Source organism: Ornithodoros turicata, chromosome 10, assembly GCF_037126465.1.
Source record: "Ornithodoros turicata isolate Travis chromosome 10, ASM3712646v1, whole genome shotgun sequence".
Lineage (NCBI taxonomy): Eukaryota > Metazoa > Arthropoda > Arachnida > Ixodida > Argasidae > Ornithodoros > Ornithodoros turicata.
Window position 1 is genome coordinate 31,538,964 of NC_088210.1, and position 25,618 is coordinate 31,564,581.

The 25,618-nt window shown below is 44.7% G+C and overlaps 1 protein-coding gene and 1 long non-coding RNA gene across 8 annotated transcripts in view; one reads left to right on the top strand and one right to left on the bottom strand.

The window, feature by feature from the left end:
- The window catches only part of LOC135369888 (ephrin type-B receptor 2-like), a 159,886-nt gene that overhangs the window by 111,049 nt on the left and 23,219 nt on the right, over window positions 1-25,618 (top strand). The gene's annotated exons all lie outside the window — the stretch shown is intronic.
- LOC135369890 (uncharacterized) lies at window positions 2,164-22,303 on the bottom strand. Its single transcript, XR_010415148.1, has 2 exons — window positions 22,110-22,303; window positions 2,164-2,517 (listed from the first exon to the last, which is right to left on the bottom strand). It is a non-coding gene; the product is annotated as an uncharacterized LOC135369890 (long non-coding RNA).

A 25,618-nucleotide genomic window follows, 5' to 3' on the forward strand; every position in this document is an offset into this window, starting at 1 on the left:
ACGCGCTTCTAAGTGTAATGTATTTTAATTGTCGCCGTTATTTTCACGCACGATGCATCCAGGCGGGAATCTGACGTGGTTCATAGACTGCCTGACATCCTCAGTTCAGTACTGCGCGCAGGCGTTTTTTTTTTTTTTTTTTTTTGTCATGCGTACAGCCAGATGACCAAAAAGATACTATATTCTACCTTTACCATGTGTGCCAAAGGGTTCTTTCGGTATCACTTCAGTACCAAATTCATGACTTCCTTCCCCTAAAACACCAGAGACGCCCGTACGTCTATCGACAAAAAAAAAGTCTTCGTTTCTTCGAACGATTTTTGGAAAAAAAGAAAAAATAACTGAAAAGAGGAATAAAGAATTGACTCGGTCATAAAATGAATGTGAAACAATTAGGAGCGGAAGAACAAGGGCCCAGCCCTGCACGCGACGGCCCCATTTTCATCTTCCTTTTTTTTTCTCTCTCTCTTTTTTTCACCCTTTCCTCTTCTTTTTCCTCATGCTGACTTCGTGATGAAGGCGGGGGAAGGACTTTTTTGTATCTCCTTCGAAATTCCGCTTAATTTTTCACCACCGCTACATCGTTCGCTCGATTTTTATTTTTTTTCAATCTTAATCTGCATACTATGTGTTCTATGGACGTGCGAACGCATGCAGACTTGTTTACTTTTTATCTTTAAAAAAGGGGCGAAGTTAAAAAAGAAATGACGTTAGAAAGTGGAATACGTGACTGAAGGCGCGCGTCTTCAGGTGCTCGGCTTCCCGCGAGGGTTGACGCGGGGGAAAAAAGGGAGCACCGCGCGCGCGCGCGGTTCAGATTTAATTCGAGTTCAGTGATTAATGAATTTCATTACGCGCAAAAAAAAAAAAAGTAATGTAGCTTCGGGCCGCGTGTGTCATGTACGCGCCGGAATTATTGGACGTCGTGGGATCCCGCCGCACGAATTACGGACAATTCAATATTCGCGACAGAGCGAAATTTCATATTGACCTCTGCCTAAATAAATCACGCGGATTAGGAAGTGCGTGGCCGCGAGGCGGCGCTGTCGTTTGACTCGTTCGATTCGGGACAAATGAGATTGCCGTCTTCCTTTTTTTTATATATTTTTAAATAGTCGCTGCGGCGTAATTAGGTCAGCGAGCGAACCGTAAATGAAATGCCGTTGTGCTGTATCGTGACCAGTTTTAAAAAAGTAAGAAAAAAAAAAACTTGCTCTGCTTGGCCGCATCTTATTTCGTAGTTGGTGTTTGTTATTTATTAAGCACCTTCTGGAACGAAAGTGATAAAGAAGACACTCGTGTACTTAAAAAAAGGTCCAGTGCCCAGCTCTGAATCTGACGTTTTTTTGTTTGTTTTTATCTGCCGCTAATTTGCATCGTGATGAAATGGAGATTACCTTGATTTTCACATTTTATTGTTTTGGTTGGGGCCTCATCCATTCTACCAAAGTTGCCAACATGAAAACTTTTAGTGCCCTGCATCAAATCCAACAAACCGTGTACTTTGTAATTGAACTTTTTTTTTTTTCATTCGCTATTTTAAGTGTGTATACAAATACCTGTTTAGAAATTGATGTTTCCCTACATTGCCAGCATGAGTGCTCCGTTTTTTTTTTTTTCTCTTTTTTCCACTTTGTCTAACATTTCCCATTCTCATTCTTTACAGGTAAGGCAAATCACACATACCTTTGGATATATATATACCAATCGCTTTGCTGTTCACTTTCAAGCACGGAGCGGTAAGGTTTCCAACTCATGCATATATCGCTACGAAACAAGGGTGTTCAGGCACGACAGGTATTATACGGAACCAGGTAGTACTATTATTTCAAAGCCCGCAATGGAAGAGAACGGAAACCGGTTTGCATTGGGCGCGCTAATTTCTCCCAAAAGCGGTGCGAGCAATGCGAAACCCATGCACTTCACTTTCACAACAGAGACATGGTTCCCACCACACGTTTTGCATTGAAACCTCGGAAATAATACTTTAATGACCGCACGTTGCTGCTGATTGCAACCTCGTTATGCTAACTACCTAGAATCGGGCTGGGATGTACGACTTGTATCTCTTTTTACTCCAAATCGTTTAAACCAGCATCGCTAGAGTACTTTTCTTTTTTTTTTCTTTTTTGCGCAACCACTTATGTTTTGAACTCAGCCGGAACAGGCGTCTTCGTTGCGTTTATTCCATACATCACTGTTCCTTTAATGCATGCGCGCACTTCATCTTCTTTTCCGTGTTCTCGCTGCGCCTTTGTTCGCCCCTAATTATCGCCAGTGTCATCGTCATCATCTTCCGAGGATTGACCTGGTCAGCCGAGTTGCGTTCCTGAATAGAACAAGCAGACGAGTGTGTGTCTTTATTCGTCTGCTAAGGAAATGAATATAAGACAGCAGGTGAAACCGTGCTTTGTTTGACTTAGCTTTGTGCTCGCGTGAAAGGCGCTGCGGCTTGTTTCTTCAAAAGAGGGCGCCATTGTCTTCTTGATACTCGCGGCCCGGGTAATGTGCATGGTGCTGAAAAAAAAAAAAGAAAAAAAAGTGTGCCCGTTCAAATGTTGCCACATTTAGAGGCACCGGGTGTCGCGGCAGTTCGCACTGCTGCGCTTTATGTCAGGATGTCAGGTTTTTGCGGGAAGCGAAATATTTCAATCGAAGAGGCATCATCGTTTCACTGTGAACTGCTCACAGTGCCATGAGCACTCGAGATAATCCCCTCGTAACCAATTGCGCCCTCAAACCCATCATCATGTTTCCAGCCCCAAAGAAAATAATCGCAGATGCACGCGAACATTTTAGCAGAAACAGCCATCACTTTTCCGCCCCTTTTGTGTTTGCTCATTCAGGTAACATTCTGGAGAGAGCAGACGATCGCCCTGACACGCAACCAATTAGAAAACGCGTGCAAATTGATGACGATTTCTGCGGCAGACACATGCTTCTTCCGCTGCTGCTCCTGGCATCGGCGAAGGTCGCTCCACCCAGCGTGACTCTTCGGAACCCTTTCTTCCTTCGTCTGCTTGCGCGGCCGTGACACACTCATTACTTTGGGAGCCCCCGAAACGCATGCATAAACACAAACTTGGGAGACTGATAGCTAATCGGTAATTGAAATTAGTATTCGCACCGAAAAGAAAGATTAGCAGACGACGTCTGCGAGAAAGGATTGAACGGTGGCGATGGACGGGTATACGAGCGACAGCCATATACGTTGAGGACGCGGGGATATGTAAACAGCCATGGGCATCCGGAGTGATCACGGTGTACATTCTGAAAATGATGCATGAGGGCTGATTTGTATGCGGCGCTCGGGATAGACTCTCGCCCTCTTTCTTTTTCCTTTGAAGCTAGCGCCCTACCCGCGGATTTCTTTTTCTTTTTTGACACACGCCTCTCTCGTCTCGGATCATGCGTTCCTTTTATCGTCGTCTGCTAGGCCTGCTTTCAGGCGCGGTGTCTGCTGCGCGTTCGTCTGCTTTGAAGAGTGTTTCATTTCGTTTCGGTTTCGTTCTGAAGTACAGGAAATATCGCTCCACGTCTGCTTTCGAATGTGACTAGGCTTCCATTATGATTGATTGATTGGTTGATGCAGCTTGTGTGTTTGCTCTGATATGTGCATTTTGTGCGTCGAAAGATGTTGCTCTCCCGTACGGGCACGTTGCAGACGACACCATCAGCACTCTCGTCTGCTACGACATATCTTGCGGCCACGTAGCAGACGACACAGTCAGCACTCTCGTCTGCTACGGAATTTCTTGTAGCTGAGCTGCAGACACTGCAGGATGATAGTTAGAAGTGTACGAAAAGACGTGACGTTTCGTGCATCTTCCGCCGGAGTATCCCAGGGAATGTCGCTAGTACGTACACACGGTAAATCTGACGCAATAATGCCGCCATCGATGCCCACTAATACCAACAGGCGCGGCATCCACGTATGGACACGCGTTGTACATCGTTCTCACGGCGGCAGGTTCGGTCATTTGTGTTGGCTATTTCGTTCTGCCGCTCGGGGGGGTTGCCTTGCTTTTGCCTCCCGCTGCTGCGCGGCGCTGTTTGCCTAACCTCTGCCCTTCCCCCCTCTCTCATCCCCTCCGGTTTGAGCAGCTAGAGAGAGGGGGGGACCGTGTACTGTGCACGATGCCGCCTACTTTTTTATGTATGCCTACATGCACTCGTGTGCTTGCACATTTATTGTTTTTTTTTTGTTTTTTTTGCGCGGACGATGAAACAAGGTGCTGCCATCGCCAGAACAGGTATGGCCAAGAAAAGAGGGAAAGGAAGGAATTAGATTGGGAGAGGGGAAGATAAATGTGGAGGAGGGATGCAGTTGCCGCGTTTTCGCGTTTGTAGCCTACGAGCGAAAGCTGGTGTTCGGTACGTTATGTGTGCACGTGTGTTTGCTAAACTAAAGTCATGCAACCTACGATTATTATCTATCGATCCCCCCTTCTACACGTCCACTCCCTGTCCCATTACGTCACATATGTCCCTATATGCTTCGCGGTGCTTTAACGAGAAAAAGATAAAACTGCGCGGAACAAAGCGAAACGGATCATGCATCAAAGCAGCCATCCGTGACATATCTCTGATGACTGTTTCCGACGTATATTTTGTTATGGCCACTGAGTTACGGGAAAGGGTTTTGTTCTCGCAGTATGGAACATGCAACATGGTTTTTATGTCCCCGCTGCGTCAATCACTCACCTCTAAGTATGTTTTTTTTTGTTTTTTTTAATCTCTGTTCCTCTCGAATGCCGACAGATGCTACCCGGCTGGAGCACGTCAATCACCTACTCCAGCCACTATGCCGCCACTCTCCCATTGATTCACGTATATTGTGTATCCTGCTGCTATATACGCTGTGCACTTCGCTTATCAGGCCCCAGCTACGAGATGTCCTCTTCGCCCCAGTACTTTGGAAGGAACCAGCTGTGGGAGATAAAGCGGAACGGCATATACAGTTGTATCTAAGAGAATGGAATAGATAAGAAACAAAAGCGGCGAAGGCCAGCATTCGTTCCCCAGGATAAGTAGAGTATGTAAAGTTATCCTCCATCAAGGATCACCTGCTCTTCAATGCTAAAATACGGAGTAGTTGTTATTAAAAACAGCACAGCAGTAGCTCTACTGGTCGAAGATCACTGTTTGTTAAAGCTAAAAACGAATTTCGGCAAAGTTTTCTGTGAAGTCGGCCCAGGACAAGCGATCCACCTCGAGCAGCTGACTGCAATGAAAACACTATGGAGCGAGAGTTTGTGTGTGTCGTGTTCACTCGAGGAAGCACTTCAACAACGGCGGACACGGACAAGGAGAAACAGAAAACCCGCAAAATTTGTTTTTAAAAAAGTGCCACGCGCTTCGCTAAGTAATTGGGCTGCCGGAAAAGAACGTCGGCGAAATTTAAAAAAAATATATATATATATACGCGTAAAGATGTGGTATACGCAAACGTCGCATGAAAATGACAGCCAGTCAGAATATAATGATTCTCTTCAAACTGTGACATTCATTTTTCTTGTCGTTGTTGCCCGTTTAAAATAAAGATCGTTCCGCGACTTTCTTTGAATGACGTAAATTGGGGACTTTGAGTCGCGCGTGCACGGTAAATAAGTATAACGACCCCGAGAGCCAGTTCTTTGCCGTGTCAGGACAGCGGATCCAGTTGCGGTTAGGATTATTGGTCTATACCATGGTATACTGGGGGAGATATAACGTAGTGATGGGATACGTGCTACATATCCAAGAGCGTTTTCAAGGGCTGTTATACACAATCCTCGTGTCTAGAAAGCAAAAAAAAAAACAAGAAAAAGAAAAGAAAAACAGCGGGAAAAGCAACTTTTTTGTGTGTCAGACGAGAGGAGTCATTTAAAACGGCGGCATCGATGCATTTTTGGGACGCGTAAATAATGTTGTAGTGTGAGGAACACGTTGTTTCGTGTTAATTTGCGTGAACCTGAATGTTCATGTCTGTCTTCTTCCCCCCATGCACATTTGTACGCCATTTACGATCGTAATTTGTGATCGTCCCAACTCGCGTACCAGGCGTACACTCTTAAAAATGAACTTCACTGCATAGCACGCACCTAGCCAACCATGATCTCGATTGATATCGTTATCTGCCCTGATTCGTTGAAAACGGGAGGCGTACGCCTTTTTTTGTGACAATTCTGAACAGCATAAGTGTCACAAAAAAGGCGTACGCCTCCCGTTTTCAACGAATCAGGACAGATAACGATATCATTCGCGATTATGGTTGGCTAAGAGCGTGCTATGTGGTGAAGTTCATTTTTAAGAGTGCAGGTTATGAGATATCCCATCCCCACGTTATCCTGCACTATTAGAAATGAACTTCACCACATAGCACGCTCCTAGCCAACTGTCATCCCAAGTGACGTCGTTCTTTCCCTTGATTTGGTGAAAACGGGGGGCGTACGCCATATTTGCGACAATTATGAATGAATATGCCACATGAAGCAATGAAGCATAATGCCACAAAAATAGCGTCCGCCCCCTGTTTTCACCAACACTCTTAGAAATGAACTTCACCACATAGCACGCTCCTAGCCAACCATCATCCCGAATGACAACGTTCTCGCCCCTGATTTGTTGAAAACGGGAGGAGGAGCCTATTTTGTGCCGTGCATAATGGCACAAAATATAGGCTCCTCCTCCCGTTTTCAACAAATCTAGAGCGAGAACGTTGTCATTCGGGGTGATGGTTGGCTAGGTGCGTGCTATGTGGTGAAGTTCATTTTTAAGAGTGAAATCAAGGGAGAGAACGTTGTCACTCGAGACCATGGTTGGCTAGTAGCGCGCTATGCGGTGAAGCTCTGAACCTTCATGCGGTTCGTTACGTATAGAACCACAAAGTATTATAACATTACTGTATAGATAAGGCTGGGTTTTGAATCATTTGACTCCGCACCCGTAGCAAATAGATGGTGAAGCCTTCCGAATCCACCTTCCATCACCGTCATGCATATATCTACTCTGTACACACGATTTCCTTCTTTCAACCAGTCCTGTTACCAGTCCAGTCCAAAGCATAGGCGTGGCAGACGACACTTTGGTTTATGGGTGAACGAATGCAGAGTCTGTGGGACTTTAGATGAAGCGCAAAGTGATTGGCGTTATGTGGCTGTGTGTATAAAGTACTAGGTGCGAGAGAGAGTGCCACCGGGGTGGTCCGGACTCGTGATAGGCGCTGAGACGGCGGCGATTTGGGACCCATCCATCATTTGGAGCCGGGGCAGGCAGGTGATCGCAAACTCGCTCAAGAGAAACTATCCTGCCCATATATACTGTATGCATGCTTACTTCATGTGCCGCTCAGGAGCTTCCTTTTAGAGTTTTGTTTTTTTCTTCTCTATCTTCTTTTTTATGGCACTTTTTTTTTTTTCGTATGAACACTGTTTCGATAAGGGCAGATGTTTCGTAATGTCTATTTTACTCTGCGGAGTAAAACAAAGATTCATCACATAGCACGCTGAAGGTCAACCATTGTACAGGGTGATACCTACACGCTTATAAAAATGAACTTCACCACATAGCACGCTCCTAGCCAACCATCATCACGAATGACAACGTTCTCGCCCCCCTGATTTGTTGAAAACGGGAGGCGGAGCCCATTTTGTAGCATTATGTCCGGCATAATGGGTACAAAATAGGCTCCGCCTCCCGTTTTCAACAAATCAGGGGGCGAGAACGTTGTCATTTGGGATGATGGTGGGCTGGGAGCGTGCTATGTGGTGAAGTTGATTTTTAAGGGTATATCATCACTCTCGATTTGTGGAAAGCGCCGGGCGTACGCCTTTTTGTGGTAGTTAACATTTCTGCATAAGTGTCGCAAAAAAGGCGTACGCCTCCCGTTGTCAACGAATCCGGGCAGATAGCGATATCATTCGAGATGATGGTTATTGAGATGATCATTCGGGATGATGGAGCGTGCTATGCGGTGAAGTTCCGTTTATAGAGTGATGGTGCAACGCGTTTTTCCTTATCTCTCTCTCTCTCTCTCTTATTTTGTTTTACTTTCGTGTCACTCTTATCCCCTCCTCACACACTACATGGGCAGCATTTAGTGCCAAAAAAAAAAAAAAAAGAAAAGAAAAAGGGTAAATCTCCGAGCTAACGACTTCCGATCGAAACGACACCGAAACTATCGATAATTTGCGAACGGACGAAAGAAGAGGTGAGCCTCACCGTTATCATTTCGTACTGAAAGGTGGCTCCCCCTCTGCGTGCTTTTTTGTCTTCTGCTAAGTACTGCCTCATTAGCGACGTCGCGAACACAGACTCGTTTACCGGCACGAAAGGCCGCAGCAATGCACGGGGACGACGTTTCGACTTATATTCTGCCGGCAGTTCTCTTTTTCTTTTCTTTTCTTTTTTTTCGCTGTCATAACCTCTCATTTATACAGATGGTCGCGGCGCAGTCACTTTTTCATCGACTTTCTCATTTTTGCTTTGGCGTCTAGTAAAAGGCTTAACAGGCAGAAGCGTTCATTAGCGCCTATTAAGTGAGCGTCGCTTTTGCTCTGGGCCCGAGAGTAATGACTGGCGACACTTTTTTTATTGTTTCTTCTTTCTCGGCTTGTCCGGGGGCCCCCGTCATATTAGCCCCATCAGGACGCGTCTCTGTTTGTTTGCGGGAAAGTTGCGATACGATAGGAGGACATGTCCTGTATGATGACTGCAACTTGTATATACGGTGAAGTTTGGAAATGAAGGTGGAAAAAGAATGGGTAATGTGCTTGGAGTGGATTTAGTTTTGTATATGGGGTGACTCCACGGATGATGTGTGTCTGTGTGTGGGCAAAGTTGAGAGTCACCTAGTTAGGTCCTATAGTTATATTAATGCGGTTATTAGGGGCACAAGTAAGTATATTGCTGGGTATATAGGATCGAATGGGAATAGGAGATACAGTATATCGCGCCTTATAGAAAGTCAGGAGAATCTTTCTGACATGATTTGGTGCGAAGGTATCACACGAAAAGATGCTAGAAAACTGAGCAAAATACGAGATTTTAAGAACAGATATTTGGGGGGGGGGGATTTTTTGGCCGCGGAAACTATAAATTCGTCTGCTTTATACAAGGTCTCTAGAATTTATACCAGCAATCGCGCTGTCGCGTCGAAAGATGTATATATATAAACAATCGTTATGTGCGCTGAATTATTTTCGAATCCCTTAGACACGTTTCCAATATGAACGAAATTGTTGCGTCGTATACATTTAAGTCACCTCATGTTACAAAGTCCTTAACAGCTATATACCAGAACAAAGATAGATGATTATGAAAAAAAAAAGACACATTGGCGGTTCAATTTCATCACACATCTATACATAATTGAAACGTGCACTGTGAGAGGACAGAACGTCTTCTTCTTCTTCCTTTCTTTTTTTTTATTACTCTCAGCCACAGCTGGAGCCAGTAGCAACGAAGTGTTGACTCTCTCCGTTTGATTATGCAAACATACACAACGCAAATAGTCCGCAATGATGAACGCACTTTTCTGAAAGCTCTATTAATTTTCCGTCACTACTTGCCCCCTTCTAGGATGAGCTAATAATCTTTGAACAGTTTTGAAGCAGCGGGAGGTCAGTGTCACTTAAAAAGCGGTGCTGTTGGTTGTCAACGTGCTTAAAAAAAAAGAAAAAAGGGCATAGTCTTCCTTTTTTTTATTCTGTGTTCCCTGGCCTGTGTGTCCCTATACGAGAAGGAGAACACGTTGTAAAATTAGTGGACGCCAAGTCGATCAGGTTTTTTTTTAGTCATTAAAAGGCGAACTAATGATTACAGTCGGTAATGAAGCTAACAGAGATGTAGCAAAGGGGCATTGGAAGGATTAATGATGATATCGTGGCTGGCTCGAGAAGACTTTTTTATTTTTATTTTATTTATTTTTTTCTTCCGTGTACTTTTTTGAAGCCTGAGGAATTTTTGTTAGTCCGGGTAGTGATTGGAGACAGGTGTGGTTCAACGACTCGTAGAGGATGCGTGGTATCGATACCCATTTATTATCGTATTCATATTTTACATTTTTTTATTATTATTATTATTATCAACTCGTGTCTTGACGGGACCTTTAAGATTTAGTCCAGACTTTAGTGTCCTAGTATAGTTCTGGTCTTTGAGGTCCTGCTTTGAACCCTGTATACGTCTGAAACATTAATATGCCATCTGTACATATAAGACAGTCTCCTATATCCTGCTACCACTTGCACGTGCACACAGTGAGTACATTATTGCCGATAAAACTTATAAAATCACTTCACACCTCCCCCACCTTCTGCCATTACCTTCAACATTTCGCTATCTATTTTTTATCGCCATTGCGGTGTGACGTCATTTCATCCTCTTTTTTACAAACCGCGATAGTTGAATTCCTCCAGACATCCGATTATTTCGGTAAAAAGAAAAAGAAGAAACAAAAATCCATGAGGACGCCGAAGGTACGTTTAACATAAATCACAGTTGATAATTTCCTCCCTCCCATCACATGCTCCCACACGGAAGGAAAAAAACATAAAAATAAAAAGAGGGAGAGAAAGAGAGAGACCAAGTACAGCATTGCGTGAGGAATCATCGTAAGAGTTGTTCTGAGGGCGGTGATTCACCCGCAATTTTTTTTTTTTTTACCCCTCCTCGCGCACACCTTTTCGCCAGCACGTAACCTCGTCTCTTACCGGAATGAGATTTTTAAAAAAATCAAAGATAAGAAGTCAAAACTTGAGAAAGGCATAAAAGAAACGGAAGAATGCTATCTAAAATCATTTCATTATTTTTATCACCTACAAAACGACGGCGTATATATATACATTCTCTTTCTTTCGATTTTTTTTTTCGATAATATTTTCTCTAATGTATCTTTTTGAAACTCATAATGCTGTCCTAACACGGGTACGTTATCGAAGCCGCCCCGATACATATATATATATATACACCTACTAAGTTTAATGGGCGATTCTTACATATATTAGCCTTTTATAATCTGGATAAGCTCTTTTAATGGTGACAGTTTGGATGTTCCATATCGATGCTCGCCATACTCATATTGTATTTAAAAATAAAAAATAAAAGTGGAGTATGATAAAGCAAGATGGAGGAATCGTCCACAAAAGACAGGGCGGATCAGCATCACGTGCGCCAGTCATTTTTAAGCTCTCTGTCCCCGAAATTGTCGCTCTATTTTTTTTTTCGATATTCCTTCAAAATGGGGATAATCTTGATGGAATGGATGACCCATCGTTTCGACTGAGTCATCCCGGCCTTGTCGGATGATATGAAAGAACTAAATGCCCAAAGTCAAAACGCTTCCAAAACGACTCTCCCTGCTTTTAATCTCGCTTTCTTATTGGATTGTGGAAAGAACGTTCTCGTGCGGCTTTGCGCTCCAGTCTTTAAGTGATTGGATTGCGCGATAAATGTGAATACTTTCTTTTTTTTTTCTTGCTTTTCTTTTTTTGTTTTTGCTTCTGTATGAGACGGTCGTGCCCACATTGATGTGGCGAGGTTTTCGACTTGCAAGCTGCGCCGGACATCTGGTGCTGCTTGTCCTGATACTTTCCTGGGTTTTCGGATATTTGCTACCTTACAGCATGATGATAAGCGTCCCTCGGTAGGAGTTACACACTACACTCTTAAGAATGAACTTCACCACATAGCACGCTCCTAGCCAACTATCATCTCGAATGATATCGCTATCAGCCGTGATTTGTTGAAAACTGGAGGCGTACGCCTTTTTTTGTGACACTTATGCTGTTCATAATTGTCACAAAAAAGGCGTACACCTCCCGTTTTCAACAAATCAGCACTGATAACGATATCATTCGATATTATGGTTGGCTAGGAGCGTGCTATGCGGTGAAGTTCATTTTTAAGAGTGTATAGTCGCTGCTATGCGAACAGTAGAGAACAGTTCGTGGTATTTACTAGAATTCACGGAAATAGGGAAAGAACACGGAAATAACATTCAAATGCATACACTCTTAAAAATGAACTTCACCGCATAGCACGCTCCTAGCCAACCATTATCTCGAATGATATCGTTATCTGCCCTGATTTGTTGAAAACACGGGGCGTACGCCTTTTCTGTGACAATTATGAACAGCATAAGTGTCACAGAAATGGCGTACGCCCCCCGTTTTCAACAAATCAGAGCAGATAACCATATCATTCGAGATAATGGTTGGCTAGGAGCGTGCTATGAGGTGAAGTTCATTTTTAAGAGTGTACTTATGGGGTCCTCACATTCCTTCGATCGCTCACGGCGACCAGCAGAGCATCGAATTCTGAATAAAAATTTCAAAAATGAACTTGTAACAACCTTAGATGTCGCATTTTTCTACTTCGTCGGATTACCCGCGGACTTGTCGATCGTACGTGCGAAAGAACTCGGAAGTCGCAACTTTCCTCTCCCTACACCCTCGGAGCTGATAAAAAACTGTAACATTGGCAAGTGAAACTGTAACCTCCAGGGGCACAACTTTCTTACGTTCGCCCCGGAGAACGTGCTTTATGTAATATAATACGTGGAGAGGTTGTATAGCGAGCGAACATAATGAACAAATGTAACAAAAATAGACCAAAAAGAACCAGGTGCCCCACCTGTATTTCCTATTACCCATGTTTCATTCTCTCGTTGTTGTAAACCAACAAGTTCCCTGGACGATCGTTTTATGGCTATTTATGTTGTATTGAAATGAAACGAATCACGAGTCAGCATTCTGACTAGCCCCCTCGAAACCTGTGAATCGCCTCTATAAAGGGCGAAGGTCCCTTCATCAAAGCGCCTTGCATAAACCAGCCCACTTCCCAAAAAACACCGTGTCGCAGAGAAAGGGGGGTCCGGTGATAGTCAAGCACATACTGTACAGCTGCCACAAAAAGAGGGCTTGAATGAAAGCCAAACGCAAAGGTTTAGTGACTGTAATGGGACACCGCGAGCTTCCGCGGGATTCTTTTTCTTTTTTTTTCTCTTGTGTTCGCGTAAAGAATTGACGACCCGTAAGGTTTCATGAAAGACCTGTCGTCTACTACTGAAAGGACTTCAAAGATTCCGTCGTATACGGTGAGATATGTTCGTTGCATCAAATTACGAGGTGTTCGTAGGCTCTGGGAACCTTACTTCCCTAAAGGAACCCTTCAGCAGTGCATGAGGAAACGGTGGTATGGTTGTGAGATGAAACCAACGGCTGGTTTTGTTAGCACTGGAGTTGTTTTGCTGTCCTTTTCCTTCGCATTTCTTCTTTTTTTTTTAGTTATCGAAGATTAATCATAATGTAAAATCGTGATCACGGCAAACATGCGGAATCTTCCGGTAGATGTTGTTATAAACGTTGTCTTGCAGTGATAAAGAAGAATATCGGGACTTTGAAAGGCTTGTGGAAGTCTCGTTTGAAACTTGTAGTAATTAATTTGGTTCGATGTTGCATTTTTATTTGTACAATTTAGAATACTTGGTATTTTATTTATAGGTCACCGGGAACGGAAGAGCCAAAACTCGCGTTGAAAGGCACTAGTATTCGCAGTTAGCCGACGAAAACACCACACTTTTGTCACTTATGATCCATTGGCATAAAAGCTACATAACTTTTTATGTGAACACGAAGATGACAGCAGCTTGCTTGTCTATCCGACCAATGAAATAACACACAACGGAAGTGGGGTTTCTTATAGTGGCCCAAGTTCTCGCAGAGCCAATCACTCCTCTCAAAAGAACACTCCTCCTCCCAACAATAACAGCGACAGATTTCACGAAGAAGCCCAACAATTCGACAACATGTGTCGCTTTTGTATCTCAACTCGGCGGGGGCAACTACCGCAGGTTTTGTTAGTCTTACGCGAACCATTGTTCGTCCTCCTAAATACTGAACAGGGGCAGAGCTTTCGTCTGCAAGCGGCTCTGCTTTTGAGCGTCACGCTTGATTTCTTCTGGAAGCTGGTTATTTCTCAATTGCGAACGCTTTCAAAGGAGCGCGCGGACGCTAGTTACACAAAAGCGTGCGTTTGAAGCACTGGAATAGCGAGCACGTCTTTCGGTGTCCGCACGCGCATAGTTTTGCATGCGAGCGTCTCGGTCAAAAGCCCGCCTTTTTCTTTAAGGCTCTCTGTACGATTTCTTGTTGAATGCCCGTCAATTGGCCTAAATACAGCGCTTAAGAAGCGCCCGTTCTTTGACGATGTTGAGAGATGTATGCGGAGCGACTGTGTTTTATTCGTTGGCACTGAAGAGGATGTTTTGTGTGGAGAAGACTCCATGGAAAGATTATGCTTTTTCAGCGCCGTTTGCTCCTCTTGAGTGCGGAGTACGCGTTGTAATGAGGTTTGCGAGATAACTGGGAGGTGGTCCCATTAGCGTGCTTTTTATTGATGTTCTATAGTGTTCTTGCGGTCTCTGATACAAGGGCATATATAGCGATTCATGTTTTCATCTAAGTGGAGGATGAAAGTTGCAAGGATCGACAGCGAATATGGGAGTTACATTAATGTAGTTTCTAAACATAATTATTAAGGGGGAGCGGCGATTTATTCGAAGTAATTATTCGAGATTGTGAGTTTACGTTGGATGAAGCAGATTATTGTAATATCGATGCGAAACAGTTTACTGATTCAGGTGATATGTTGAAGCAAGGATAATGGCTTAGAGAGTGTGACACCTGATCAGTCGTTATCCTTATCACAGTGGCTGTTCTGCAACTTTCGGCGATTACACTCTTAAGAAAACAAAAAAATAAATTAAAACAAAGAAAGTAATTTTGGTCATTTTGGGGGCCCAGTTGCATTGCCTGGAATGCACACAAGTCAACGCGAAGTTTGGGGAGTATACTTGCAGTTATGGGGGAGCGAAGTTCAGACCCAGAAGGACTAAAATTAACCAATTTACCAAGAATTAACCAATTTCTTTCTTAATGTTACAAGCAAAACGCTACCTCTCCCCCCCCCCCCTCAAAAAAGAAAAAAAAGAAAAGAAAAGGTACAAAAGTACATCATGCCAAATAATCATACTCATGCCGTGTATTTTTTTTTTTCTTTTTTTTCTCTCATCGGTGTGAATAATTTCCAGCCTGTCTCTCTCGCGTTGAATTATCATAGCTACATTGCACTTACTAGGTACATAATTTATCAGAACACGCACACACTGCTGATCTCTTCGCCATCTCTTTCCTTTTCATTCTTACCCTTATTCGGACGCTAACGAGCCGATGGTTTGGAGGAGGCAGTCAGTCGATGACAGAGTTCGAAGACCCGCGTGCGCAATTTTTTCGGTGCACTTTTTTTTTTTTTTTTTCACCCTCTTCCGCCTGTGCGGCAGACAAGCCAAAAGCAAGCAACCTACGTGGATACCTGCTTCTCTCTCTCTTGTGTTTGCTCATTTTTTTCCCCCTCTCTGTGTGTGTGTCTCGCAGCGAGGTTGTCCGCGCTCTATAATTATGGTGAGATTTTTCTTATCCAGTCTGGCGAGCCGAAAACGTTGCTGAAGAGAGAGACTGCTTCCATTGATGAGGATTCGTGCCTAGTTCAGAGCACGTCTTTCCACTTTGTAGGTAGGGTTTGTTCTTCGGGCTCCGCAGCGTGGTTTCCGCGGGGTTACGGGGCGATATACCGTTTTTGTATTGTTGCACACCACATGGATGGTATAGCGACCGGTTAAGCTGCACGTGTTCGAATAAGCACTGCATATACTAACGGTTACACCAGCGCCATCCCTTTGTTGACGGCGGTTTAGCTATACAGAGTCATGCTAACAACTGGAAGGTGGTGGGTTCGCATCCTACAACCGATAAACGAAGCGTTCTACACCTCTTTATCCGCGCCCACACGAACACCGCGAAAAAAAAAGTTTGCGCTCTCAACCACCGGTGGCAGAATTTCTCCGCTCGCCAGAGTGTCGTCTGCTTCCGTGTGTCTTCTGCTAAAAACACAAAAAGAAGCAGAAGACAGCCACAAAGTCATGCTAGAAACTGGAAGGTGGTGGGTTCGCATCCTACAAGTGATAAACGAAGAGTTCTACACCTCCTTATCCGCGCCCACACGCACACCGCGAACAAAAAAGTTTGCGCTCTCAACCACCGGTGGCAGAATTTCTCCGCTCGCCAGAGCGTCGTCTGCTTCCATGTGTCTTCTGCTAAAAACACAAAACGGAGCAGAAGACAGCGGCGCGCGGTGGTCGCCTTTGTCATGCAAATGTCCGGAAAATTGTTTTCTTTTCTTTCTCTCTCCGTCTCACTTCTTTTTGTTTTTCGCTCACAAACGAAGATAAAAAAAGAAGTAGTTCGGTACTCTCTGCCTCCCCCTTTTTCTTCCTCTTCTTCTATCGCGACTCTCTCACATTTTCTGTCTCTGTTTCGTATAGGAGCAAGAGAGAGCGGGGTAGGGTAGATTTATAGTGCCTATACGGCGCTGGACAGAGAAGAACTAACGTATGTATATATATATACCCATAGGGACAGAAAAAGAGCTCCGTATATACTCGAGTTTCTTTTTTTTTTTTCCTTTTTATCGTTACATCGCAGGCTGTAACTCCGTTCTTTCCCCGTGAGCACGAGGATTGTCTACGTTCGTGATATATTTTCCTCTTCCCTCTCTTTTGTCGCTCTTTATTTCAGCCGAGTTTTCTTTCCTCTCCCAAGTGCTCCTTTAGCATTCGGCGGCGGCATGCAGTGTGGTTTTCGCAGAAAGGGACAAGTGGCTCCCTCTTTATGCCGGCGCGCATCTGGTCCTCCCGCGTTTTGTTTATTCCCCCTCGTCGCTTGATATTCTCCTCCTTGCTGCATAATACGATTCGTCCGGCAAAAACAGAATGCCGGAAAGAGAATATACATGCATGCCTGCGTATATTTTTGCGCTGCCGTTTTTCACTGCCGCATACGCGAGCGTTCGGACGGAGTGCCGTTGTGTTTTTGTTGCTCGGGCGTCTTTTCGCAGTTAGAGTTTAGCGTTGCGTACGTGCACGAAACGATCAGCGTCCGCCGAACGCTCGCTATCGACCCTATCGAGTGTTCAGCGCCGCGCGACATATTTTCCTTACTGTCCTTCCGACATCCACATGTGCATGCAATATTCGGTAAACCGTACCGGAGACTGGGTGAAAATAGGGGCTACCAAACTAGTCTGTTTCATTTGTGAATCGCACGTTGCGTGCATCTTGCGCAAGCGCTGACTTTATCACGTGTTTCGTAATGGAAGCGAGCGCAGCCTAAAATAAATAAAGAAGAAAAAGAGTAATTAGTCCCTTTCGAGACTAAATACACGGAAGTTTATGCGGTTTAGGAATTACTATTCGCATTGCTGGGACGTAAATTTCAGGGTCATCGTAAAACGATGAACAATTGCAATCTGAAGGCCTAGAAGTTGTATAAGTGCTCCCCAGTTCGCTCCTTTTTATCCTAAAGTAGTGGGGTAAAATGGCGTAAAGTACAGCGGCAAATTCGAATTTCCATGGAAATTTTTTGTACTGCGCACGCAATCGCTTTGCGCACGCAATACTAGCTGGTGCGCACCTCAAACGTGGCTCTGTGTTTAGCGCGCGCGCAGTGTGAACACGCGAAAAACTCTCATCATCTCAACTAAACTACTTGATGCACTCTTCATCATCCCAACGTCACAGACACTTTAGAATGCTTCCCTGTTTTGCAGTGAGGTACCGCAGTGAAGTAGACTTTACGTTCGGCGTTACTGTTTAAACAACAGCGCAAAAAAATGGTACATTGAAGTTCTGTCCTACCTTGAACGAGTAACTGCGAATTAGGGAACGATGCATAGAAGGGAAGCGGACATCACCTAGTCAATGCAGAGCCTTCTAGCGGTGACAATGTTTACTGTGTTTTTATGGTATATTTCTGAACTACAGTCATGTCAGCAAGCTGACGGTGCCGCCCGACAGCTGTACACGCTTGACAAGTGTCGCGCGTTCCGGTTCAAGCGCAGGATATATACCACGCATTCCTTACCGAGACTCTGACAAAATGAGGACCGGAGATACATAACACAGCCTCTGCACGCCGTTTGACAAACAAACACGCCTGTCAATCACCTCACTTCATCCTGTACGCTGCCAAATTTCTGTTCACCCAGATATATCTCACGATCGCTGGAGTACTCCAGTCTGCACTTCTGGAGGAGATCCTACATTTCCTTTCCCATTTACCTCGAAGTAATCCGAGACGCTCAAAACAAGTTCCGGCTCAGCGTTTATTATGCTCCGGACCCCTTTTGTTGTCTTAATCAGTTCTCCGCCAAAACCGGACGCGCATCGAGGGCTCTCCGAGCAACACTGGGCCGCCGGATTGATGTCTAATTTGATTGGCTGCCTGCGTATCGTCTGCGGGAATATAATAGCCAATGAAGGAGGAGTAGCTGATTCATTTCTTCGCACACTGCGAACGAGAGGCAAACCTGCGGCTATCTCTCATCCCAGCCCGGTTCGAGGTTATTTACTGGGGTGGAACAGGAGTTAGTTTTGGGGAGATTTATTTTTGGGGTTTACCTCGTTCGCTTAACCTGATTAGGGATATGAGGAATCCGGGCGTTTCCTGTGTTTTCCTTCGGGAAGCAGGCTTTGATATTTCCTGCTCAACGCATCTTTGTTTGGACTGCGGTGAAGAAGGGGGAATTCGACGCACTTGTGACGGCACCATGATGACGTGGTCTGCGTAGTAGTTAATTTGAGTAAAAATGACAACAACAGAAAGTATGATTTCCCTCAATCTCGTATACGTCGTACTCTTAGTAAGGATGAGTAATAAATAGTAATGACAGCAATACGTGCGCTACGTTTCTAAATAGGATGAGGACTAGTGAACGCTAAAACAAGTGTTGTTTTTGTTTAGTTTTCTCCATTGAGGAACAGTGAGTGATATGCATTAATTTTGCGACAAGTTGTCAGTTTCGCAATGTGACGTCAAGATTCCACAGAGAGAGAGGGAGAGAAAAGTTAGTCCACCGCATTTGTCGTGGTCAGCAAGTGTCATCATGGTAGCGTTCTCCACACGTCTCCATCCATGTGCGCTACTAACGCGAGACACATACAAAATAGCCTTAACCGGATGTTCCCGCCCAGCTATTACATGACGTCAGCACAGCGTCACTTCCGGTAAGCCATAAATCCGCAACTCTATGGTGTTTACTTTTGGCCGACACGCTGCTTCATGCTTTCGCTGGAAATGGAACCATTACAAGTGTTAAGATACGCGGACCAGGCAGGCGGAAAAATAGACAGAAGCCAGGCACGCATATAAAAAAATGGCCCGACGAGCGATCCCCGTAGAAAATTACAGCGTTGGCCGACGTCCAACCGGCGACTGACACCGTTCCAGTGGATTTCACTGGACCCATCACAAATTGCAGGGTGCCGTAGAGCAGAATAAACACAGCGCCCCGGTGCCCAACAGTCTTTAATGTGGCAACAGGTGACATTCTTTTACTTAGCAGACGATCTTCTGTTAGGCGCACCGAATCAGAAGATATGCTGGTATGGCAAAATATGCAGGAAAGTGTCAAAAATTGAGGTATAGATGAAGTGAGTGAAAAAGATATATACTCTAGCTGCGTGAGGATGTGTGTTTTTTTTTTCTTCTTTTTCTAATTACATATTAAAGTGTAGTAGTACCTCGGTGTTTTACGTTGTAAATGCCGAGTGTATGTATTTTAAAGTAGAAAATATATCAAGTATAGCGTGCATTTCTTAACTTTTTTTTTCTTTTTTCTTAGCAACGGGAGTGTGGGCCTGATCAGTTTTCATGACTAATTTTCGTGCTGACGAGGTTGTTGCTTGTGTGGTACTTTCACTGTTGCGTTTGTACTACTGTATACGAACTACTTGACTCATTCCCTTGACTAAAAATTTGCCAACACTACGTCATTCAGATATGTGCTTTTTGTTTCTACCATAATAGATTGAAAGAGAAGGACAAGGCCTTTATTTCTGTTTCTCTCTCTCTCTCTCTCTCTCCAATCCTATCGAAATGTTCAAAAAAGGCGCACTAAAAAAAAAAAAAATGCTGACTGACGTCGAATATCCAAGCTTGCAGCTACGAGTGTTTATTCTGATGTTCTGCTGGGGGCGCTAGCGACCAGACATTATTATCTCTTCTTCGCTTTTTTTTTTTTTTTTTTCGTTCGCGACGTCTGTGTCATCAGACGACATTACTTCTCCTTCTATGCATATTTTTCCGTCCTTTTCGGACGCCGTCGTTTTGTGACTCGTGGGCGAGTCCCTCTTCCACTTCCTCCTTTTGCTCCGAAGACATTAGGACTCTTCCTCATGACATATCTGGTTGCGTACAATTACGGCCGTGCATGTATACTTTGTATATGGTGAATTATATACTTTGGTATATTGGTAAATGTATACTTTGGTATCGTATATATATATACTTTGTATACACTTTCCGTTGGTTCTCGAGCCTTTGTCCTGTGAAGCTGCGCTTGCGGATTTTGACGGCCCGAGGATGTTCCACGTAATGACGATGTAAACGGTGACGGATCTGACGAACGACACATATTTCAAAATGGAGGAGGAATGTACATTTTTTTCCTACCACATCATACACAGAGCCTGAAGTTTTCGAGATTTTTTTTTTTTCAAGATTCAGGGGGTAAAAATCGGGGGAAATAAACACGTACGTGCTATAAATTCACGCAAATTCGGGTGGGAAAACTTTCTCTATGCTGAATTCTGAGAGAAATCGGGCTCTATTTTTCGAACGAACTGTACTGGATAGGTACAAACGGTGATGTAATTGAGTTTGCTGCCAAACGACATATTTTCAGTGAGGGCAATTTGCCGGGTGAAAATCGGGCTTCACCCTCAAGCGGCAACCTTCAACCCCGAGTGCAAACTCGGGAAAGAATCGGGTTGAACCCTAAAACTTCGTGGGGGGGGGAGGGATATATTTAGTAGAACAAAGGGGGGGGAAGGAGGAAACTTCAGGCTCTAATCATATAGTACGCGTTGATGCCAGCACGTTGCGTCCGAGCTCGAGCTGTCTCCTTAATGTTGCTTATTCTCGAGCAGCCGACCACCTTGTTTGTTACTTCGTATCCCGCCGGGTCCATGGGTACCATATGGCTCCTATATCCACCCCATATGGCCCATATGACCCCCACTCCCAAACTTGGGGTATATACCTCACACTCCCACACTCTAAGAAAAAAAGGAGTACTTTTACTCCTTTTGGGGAGTAATCGCATTGCCACAAAAAATAGTCCCTTTCGGGAGTAAATGCACGGGAGTAAATGAATGTCAGAGTGAAGACCGCATTTCACGCGCTGTTGTAAGAGTCCCAGGTACATAATTGGTGCGCATGCATGAAAATACTTTGAAGCAAACCGTCAACCGTGATATATCGAGTGATATAAAATCTTGCGCCATACTAGGGCACAATTTGCGAAGAAAGATGCGCTAACTGTTTCTTACTCTATGTGGCTGGAAAATTGCTACGTTGTCTGAGTTATACAGCCTTATGTCGTTCAAATTGACCAAGGGCACATATTGACGTAGACTTTTGCATTCAGGAGACCATTCGCGAAGTTTAGTGACAATTTGCAGTCCTGGGGAGTAAACGTCGGGACTAAATGTTGGGTTAGGGGAGTAAACTGGGGAGTAATTGCAGACTAGGGGAGTAGAAGCTGCAATTACTCCCCGTTTTACTCCTTTTTTTCTTAGAGTGCAGCGGCTTCGTCTGCTCTCCCAATCATATACACACCGGTTCACATTCCTATCCCCAGGACGTCTCAAATATTCTAACACCGTGCGAAGTGTTGCGACACACATAGCCCTCCATGTCTTCCTAGTGCTAATTATTAGTCATCAAAAACTTTCACCTCCAGAACGAACAAAGCGGTTCTGTTGCGTTGCATATATGCAATCTCTCCTCCGAATCAAATCCAGTCGGCCATTCCAAAGCACCATCGAACCTCTACAGCTGTATATATAGTTACCAAAACGAAACAGACGCTATATGCTGTGGAGCAATTCCGGTTCGCCTGGTGTATCAGATGTTCGCGCATTAAAGGTGTCTCAAACAGACGCTCGCCCCGGCTCTATTCTGTAATCTCTTTCGGGAGTCGGAAATAGACTGGAAAATGTCTCCTGTACGTACCTTATCGTTCGCAGAGGCCCGCTATCTTCTTTTTCTATCTTTGAGTTTGAGCGTAGATTGTTCCTGTATAAGTTCTATATCAGATGAAGAAGGGGAGGGTTACTTCTGTCACGGATCCGTTCGGGCATGGCTGCCTTGAAACGAAGCAGCAGTATGTTATTCGATTTCGCCGCGCTCGTGCGCTGATGCTTATCTTTTTCAGTCTCTTTTGGAGGCCGGTATTTAGCTTGTAATGTAGTTAACGCAATTTTGCCGAAATTATACGGGCAAGTCGTACCCCTGCTTGGATATTTCCGGCCACCAGTGTCGATTGGCTGGCAGCATTTTTGGACTCGCGTATCGAGCTTCACGATCAAAACGTGATACGTACAGGCGGGATCTTGGGAAGTGTTTTTGGAGGCAGCGACCACATGCAACAAACTAAATGTACACTCTTAAAAATGAACTTCCCCGCATGGCATGCCCCTAGCCAACCATACTATCGAGTGATATCGTTATCAGCCCTGATTTGTTGAAAACTGGAGGCGTACGCCTTTTTTGTGACAATTGTGAACAGCGTAAGTGTAACAAAAAAAAGGGTTACGCCCCCCCCCCCCCCCGTTTTCAACAAATCAGGGTGGATAACAATATCATTTGAGATTTATGGTTGGCTACACTCTTAGAAATGAATTTCACCGCATAGCACGCTGCTAGCCAACCATCATCTCGAATGATATCGTTATCTGCCCTGATTTGTTGAAAACGGGGGGCGTACGCCTTTTCTGTGACACTTATGCTGTTCATAATTGTCACAAAAAAGGCGTACGCCCCCCGTTTTCAACAAATCAGGGTGGATAACAATATCATTTGAGATTTATGGTTGGCTACACTCTTAGAAATGAACTTCACCGCATAGCACGCTGCTAGCCAACCATCATCTCGAACGATATCGTTATCTGCCCTGATTTGTTGAAAACGGGGGGCGTACGCCTTTTCTGTGGCACTTATGCTGTTCATAATTGTCACAAAAAAGGCGTACGCCCCCCGTTTTCAACAAATCAGGGTGGATAACAATATCATTTGAGATTTATGGTTGGCTACACTCTTAGAAATGAATTTCACCGCATAGCACGCTGCTAGCCAACCATCATCTCGAATGATATCGTTATCTGCCCTGATTTGTTGAAAACGGGGGGCGTACGCCTTTTCTGTGACACTTATGCTGTTCATAATTGTCACAAAAAAGGCGTACGCCCCCCGTTTTCAACAAATCAGGGTGGATAACAATATCATTTGAGATTTATGGTTGGCTACACTCTTAGAAATGAATTTCACCGCATAGCACGCTGCTAGCCAACCATCATCTCGAATGATATCGTTATCTGCCCTGATTTGTTGAAAACGGGGGGCGTACGCCTTTTCTGTGACACTTATGCTGTTCATAATTGTCACAAAAAAGGCGTACGCCCCCCGTTTTCAACAAATCAGGGCAGATAACGATATCGTTCGAGATGATGGTTGGCTAGCAGCGTGCTATGCGGTGAAGTTCATTTTTAAGAGTGTAGGGTCATGCTATGCGGTGAAGTTCATTTTTAAGAGTGCATGACTCCGTTTTATACGTTGTAGTCCACGGATTCGACTCGCAAAGTGCCACATTCCTCGTTTCAATGCTTTTTCTTTTTAAGTGGTGGGTTTTTAAAACTGCGATTTTTTTCGAGCCACCATCGACGGTGGCGCCGAACAGCGCCGAGAGGCGTCTGCAAACAAACAGGAAGTGACGTCTTATCCGCGCGTGCTTTCCCTAAGTACCCGTGTGTCATCATATCCAAGGCCGTTCTGCGGTGGCCGGCTCACTCTTTACGACCGCCTACGTGGTGATGGAAACGGAAAAGCATGCACTTCCTGTCACCAATGGTTTCGCAGCCCCTTTAAGTCCCAAGTATATCGATCACTATACGTGTCTATCTCTCGAATATGGAGAACAGGAATAAAGAAGGAATAGAGGAATATTGTCAGTAAGACGAAGAGAGCAACGGCGAGAGAACAAGGTTTGTCATCCGACCGTTTTCAGCTAACATAGTTTCTATATTCCCACCGACGTTCTCTTATGTTGTTAAGCGAAACCGCGAAACGGAACGGAACAACGGAACGGAACGGAACAAACGGAACGGAAACGGAACAAACGGAACGGAACAACGTAAGGCAACATAACTAAATTTGGACATTTTTGGGACAAACCGAACACTATGAGCCTATGTTGCGATAGGACGGCATTGTTCGAGCTTCCACTTCTTGTTGATCCACCAAGACATCATTGAGGTTTTCCCTAGGTTTTCCGAAGACTTTCCAGAACGAATGTCGGCACAGTTTCCCCTGAAGTCGGCCCAGGACGCATATACTACCCCCCCCCATGTCACCCACTCCTTCCTGCTGTCCTCTCTCCATCTGTCCACGTCTGTACGCCGCCCATAGCTACAGTTGCTTCGCTATAGAACTACCCTTCCGTCAACTTGTCGGCCGCGAATTCGCGCTTTTGACACTCTTTCCTATAGTCGTTTTATCTCACTGGCGATCACTAGAAATTCGACGCGAGCGACATCTGGCGTACAGACGCATAACTACAGCGGGGAAGGACACGAGGCAGTCCTGTCACTACAGTATATAACAGTGTCTTTCCTGTGACTCAGTCTTGACCCACACAGCAGCACGTTGCGCAACTGCAACACATGTCTTCCCCGGGGTATACACCATTTTCCGGACACCCAATATTGCAGCCGCGTCACGGCTCCCGAACGAGCGTAGAAGCGCTCTAAAATATAAAGCACCTTGAAAGAACAAACAAAACCATAAGCTATAGATCGCTGTCCAAGTACCTATTACGCAAGAAACGCGAAGTCATCTGTTGCGTATATATACTTCGCTCGGAGAAACCAAAGACGCCGAGCTGTTCCTTAATGAACAGCCGCGCTGATGAGAGAGGGAACAGGAATTACGTGCACGTGACAGCCCTAGGGGTGAGGGGCAGGGGTAGGCTCGTTTGCCAGTGATAAATTCGGCGGTCCAGTGGCGCCTTGCTTGGCAATTTGAGAAACTACATAACGCTCCCACCATTTGTTTCCAAACGAACACACGGGACATTTATTGTTGTTATTATCCGGCGCAAATGCAGCTTTAACTTCCCTGTTGATACGCATAAATATGCTTCGGTGTGGTATGAACAACAATGATGTTATTGAGTGGTAAATGTTAGAAGGCCCCCTTACATCGTTTCTTTTTTCTTTTTCTTTTTTTGCTTTGGTTTCTTTTCTTTTTAAAAAAAAGTTTGTCGTGCATTTTTTTTTCGGAAGACACTGGCAGATGTTTATCTTCCGACTCCTGCGGTCGTTGTTCGTGGTGGATGGTGCCAAGCATGGGCGTAGACAGGGGGGTTAGGGGGGGTTGAATCCCCCCCCCCCCCGAAATAGTACATTTGGTATACTCTTAAAAACGAACTTCACCGCGTAGCACGCTCCTGGCCAACCACAATCACG